Here is a 5601-nt window from a genome sequence, read left to right as displayed (position 1 = left end):
TAGGAATACTGGTTGGAGATCATCCAGACTTCAGTAGAAAGGTTAATTAATAAAAAGGCAGATGAGAGGCCCAGATAGAACAGTGAAGCCTTCTGGAGAAAGAAGAGTAGATGACATTTTAATGTATTCACTCTATTTATAATTCATCTCCATTTGTCTTGGCCATTATTGACCAGGGCCATTGCAAAAGATCTGACTTAAAAATGGTCATGATCATTTAATTCTTCAAATTTACCATCATCTCCTTTTATTCTGCATTGATTTGAGGCCTAGAATTCCAAGAAGCTCAATATAGGTGAAAAACTCAAGTGAATGAGGATGTGCTTTATGTTTAGGAATGTAAGCTTGGCAGAAGGAAGGCATTAAGCCTGGTAAAGATGTGTATCACTTCTAATTATCTACAATTGATAAAGGGCTGGATCTATTAAAAAGCCTTCTGCCTGAGATCTGTTGAGAACTCTACGAATAATCAGACGGGGTTATAGTTTGAATGTGTCTGCCAAAGTTCATGTATTAGAAACTTATATCAGTCACCAATGCTACAGTAGTGAGAAGTGGGAACTTTAGGTACATATACACATACATACATGGTTTGTACATTGTCACTTTTCATCTTTTCATATTTTGCGTTCCATAACATGAAGAAATAAGATGAAGAAATAAGAAAGCCCTCTCTACATGCTGGTGCCATGCTCTGTCTTCTGAATTTCCAGAAATATGAGCCAATAAATTTCTGTTTTTTAAATAAATTACCCAGTCTGTGGTATTCTGTTATGGCAGCATAAAATGAGCTGAGACAGATGGATAGAGAGGGAACCAAGATACACTTGTATACTCTGTTTATGGGATATCAAAAAAATGTGTAGATCCTGCCTTATTTAATGATAAGTATATACATATATATATAGTACGTGATAATTTCAGAAATGTTTAACAATGTAATAAGAAAACAAAACATCAGATAAAAGGTTTATCTGTGAATAAAATAATTACAAGAAATATAATGTATATTTCAGATAAAATATTTTATTGTGTTAAAATATATTAAAATATTTAAGAGTAAGATATTTTAAAATATGTAACAGTGTAAAATATTTTAAAACGAAAAACATGATATAAAATATAAAATACAGCAAATATTTTTTCTGACTTATTACAGGGCAAGACAAAGAGAGCTGAGTGAAGGTAGCATCGTAAGGAAACTTAAAATATTAAAGGAACACTAGAGACTGCATTAGAACCAATGAAGAAAAGAATTAAAGCTATAGAATACTAAATGATGTCAATGAAAACGTAGGAGTCTTCCTTAGGATCCAAGGGAAAGGGGCAAAGAGACAATAAGAGATAAGAAAGAAAAGGATACATATAGGGGAATAAAAATGTATACCCCAAGTAAAAATCAGTGTTTCTAGAAAATAGAAAAAGAGAATAAATGAAGAGCTAAGAAAAAGTGAAGAGATATTTGTCAAAGTGTACAAAGTTTCAGTTAGGCAGGATGAATAAGTTGTGGAGATCTAAATACAGAATGGTAACTATAGTTCTAAAAGTAAAATTGGAGAAAGAATCTAATATTCAATATAAGAAAACTCTCTCCACCTAAGGAAATACTGATTCAGGATATCAAAGCAGATTACTGAATAAAGACAAAATAAATAAAAAGAGAATATCACCAAGATACAAAAGGTCTCACCTTTTTATTCTCATCACTTCCCCTATTCCAGTAATAGATACCAGGGTTCATCAGTATTTTGAGTAATATTTATCCAAACTTCAGAACAGATAATTCCCTTGATAATTAAAATGTTTCAGAATATTTGCAGAGAAAGGTAATCTTGGAATTATGTTTATGAAGTCAGCATGACATTGCATTCCAGTTAAAAACCTGAAAATGTATGCCCAAAAGCACCAAATAAAATACTAGCAAATTGAATTGAGCATGCTATTAAAAATGATAGTCCAGCCAGGCGCAGTGGCTCACGCCTGTAATCCCAGCACTTTAGGAGGCCGAGGCGGGTGCATCACGAGGTCAGGAGATCGAGACCATCCTGGCTAATACGGTGAAACCCTGTCTCTACTAAAAATACAAAAAAATTAGCTGGGCGTGGTGGCGGGTGCCTGTAGTCCCAGCTACTGGGGAGGCTGAGGCAGGAGAATAGCATGAACCCAGGAAGCAGAGCTTGCAGTGAGCCGAGATCACACCACTGCACTCCAGCCTTGGGTGACAGAGCGAGCCTCTGTCTCAAAAAAAAAGATAGTCGATGACCACGAGAGATTATTGGCAACAATGTGAGGATAGTTTTGTTAATATTTTTCATCATATCATATTACTGAAGAAGTGTTACAGTATTATCTCCAAAGATACCAAAATGCATCTGAAAATATTAACATTTCTTAATTTCAATGATTTTAATAAAGAATATGGTATGTCGTCACATAACTACACACACATATGCAACACATGCACACATATATAAAACATATATGGCTATATGAAGACAGATAAACATTACCCTTAATGGTAAGAAACTTGATGCATTCTCATTAACAAACAAATTGTGTGTGTCGCCTATTACAGCCATTAGTGATTTTTTAAAATACTGATTAATATGGCAGAAAACACAATAGGTAAAAACTTAAAAAGAAAAAAGCAACATCATTACTAATTGATAAATTTGGATTGAAGAAGTTGAAAATTGTGAAAATCAATAGAAAAGTATTAAAACAAAAACTTTCAGTATGTTTTGGGAAAAATTAATATACAAAAAGATATAAATAAAAGTACATAAATTACTAGCCAATTAGAACATATAACATTTATACTAAACACTTATACCTTTAATACCCAAATGAGCAGCAGGTTTTTACTTTTATACCTTTTTTCTATGCATAAAACTAAATATTCTTTTAAAACCCTCAGCTTTTCTTAAATTAACCTATACTTTTATAATTAGCTAAGCTAAAATGCTGGTTTATATCTTTTTTTGACTCAGATAATCTGACTCTTAACTTTTTATCAAAGAGCAAATTTCAGGAAATGGATTGATATGGTTTAGCTGTGTCTCCACCCAAATCTCATCTTGAATTGTAACTCCCACAATTCCCACATGTTCTCATCTCATCAACGAGATGTGATGGTTTTTAAAACTGGGGGTTTCTCTGCATAAGCTCTCTTTGTCTGCTGCCAGCCACGTAAAATGTGACTTGCTCCTCATTGCCTTTCGCCATGATTGTGAGGCCTTCCCAGCCACGTGGAACTGTGAGTTCAACTAAACCTCTTTCTTTTGTAAATTGTCCAGTCTCAGGTATGTCTTTATCAGCTGTGAGGAAACGGCCTAATACACAGATATATTTGAAAAATAAAACTAATAGAATTATTTATCTATTTTATCTGATATAAATATAGTTTACAGTCCTAGTAATTACATATTTTCTTAATGCATACATTTATAGATTAATAGGGCAGAATTGGAATATATAAACTATATGTGTAGTGTGTATATATATACATATACATATATGGAATATTTTCTCCTCCAAAAGAATAGAAAAGTTATTGGTAGTGTTACAAATAACTTGCACGTTGGAGCCATATGCAAGATTTACCAAAAAAAAAAAAAATTCTGGGAATTATGAAGAATAAAAATATTTTGAAGATGCTCTGTTATTAGAAAATCAAATGCCAAAATGATGCTTATGAAATTGCTCTCTTCAAGTCTATCTGAGCATAATCACCAAATATATAATTAGAATTCAATCATTGGCTCTTGGTGTTCATTGTTCAAACTGGCCAAAGAGCTACATAGAGAAAAGGGCATGATTTTATTTAATTTCAATAAGAATGTTTTTGTAGTCTTCTTTTGCCCTCACTTTTGTATGTAAATATTTATTCTTTCTCAAGTCCAGCAACAGATACTACCTTTTGTCTCTGTTAGGCCAGTGTAATCTGTCTAGAGGGAACTGTTTCCAAACAGGGACAGGTTGAGTATCTCTTAATCAAAATGCTTGGGACCTGAAAAATCCAAAATTGTGGATTTTTTTGAATTTTGGAATATTTGCATAGACATAATGAGAGATCTTGGGATGGGACCCAAGTCTAAAAGCAAAATTTATTTACATGTAGCCTCATGTTAATTTTAATTTTCTCTTGAAAACACTGAATAAACTGTGTGTTGTGTACCTGTGCTTTGGCTATGATACATTGCATGAGGTCAGGTGTAGAATTTTGCACTTGCGGCATCATATGGGCACCCAAAAAATTTCGAATTTGGGAGAGTTTTGGATTTCAGATTAAGGATGCTCATCCTTTGCCAGAATTCTACCGAAACTCAACCATACTTTTATTATTACGTTGCTGCAAAAGCAATTGCAATTTTTGGCAATGGCGAATACTGTAATTGTTTTTGTACTATCCTAATGACTACGGTTTTTATTCTCCTCCTTTGACATACAGAGAAGAATATATTATTCTTCTGATATCATCTTCCATATGGCCCAAATATTTAGGAATTTCACCTGATTATTTTTCTCAAAGCAAATGCATTTGTGGCCAAATTTTACAGTTATTACATGGCTAGCATGTTAACCTTGATATTATGTCACGTTTTAAATTTTGTTCCCTCTGATTTTAAACTGAATTGAGAAAAAAATAAACTTGGCTGTCTAGAAATGCAAAGAGTAAATGAGAAGTAATGTGGTATTGCACACTTAAAATATTTTAAAGCAGGCTTCTAGTGTTACCGTTATTTTTTAGCACAAACCAAAAGTGACAATTTTCTTTGAATAAATAAGAAAATATTATATTTTAATAACATTGGCAAGCATTTTCTCATTTAATTATCTCAATAATTTTTAATGTAAAATATTTCGTTTTATATAAAAGAAAAATATAAAAGGATCATGTGAGTTTATGAAAACCTCACAGATAGTGTATGATACATTTTATGTTTATGTTTTATACTCCAAACCCAGTGGCTTTGTCTTCAAAAACGACATTTGATTAGCAAGAGGAAATGGCCATTTTACTATTACTTATCTGGAATGGTAGCATATTCCAGATAAGTAAAGGAGAATCAGCCCCGTCTTTAATACTGCCAACTGGATTTGTGTCATAAAGAGAAATTACGGGACTAAAAAGGAAACATATAAGCCTTGTCTTTCCAAATTGGAGATGGATAAGCATATAAGGACTGACATAATATTGCTTTACAACAGTTTTGCCAGGAAAAGTTGAGACACCAGAAGCCAGCATATGGGTTGTGACTGAACTATTCCAATTATTCCTAATAATGGAATGAGATTTTTAAAAAAAAAAAAATTTTGTCATGCTTTAAGTTCTGGGATACATGTGCAGAACGTGTACGTTTGTTACATAGGTATGCAGCTCAGTGCGCGTGCGCCCTGTAGCGCGGCCCTGCGGGCTTTCCGTACTCCGCTCGCGGTACATCCCCTCCGCTATTCAGCTGTCGGGCTAATTAGCAGTCGCAGTGTGCGGCTAGGCGCGGGCTCTGCAGGAGCTCAGCCTCCCGGACGGAGCGGGCGGCGGCGCGGCGAGGACGGAGGCGCACCGGGGCAGCCCCGCGCCCTGGCCAGGTAAGCTGGGGA

Source organism: Pongo abelii, chromosome 16 (assembly GCF_028885655.2).
Source record: "Pongo abelii isolate AG06213 chromosome 16, NHGRI_mPonAbe1-v2.0_pri, whole genome shotgun sequence".
Taxonomy (NCBI): Eukaryota; Metazoa; Chordata; class Mammalia; order Primates; family Hominidae; genus Pongo; species Pongo abelii.
The sequence above is the reverse complement of the archived record's forward strand: the minus strand, read 5'-3'. Positions refer to the sequence as shown.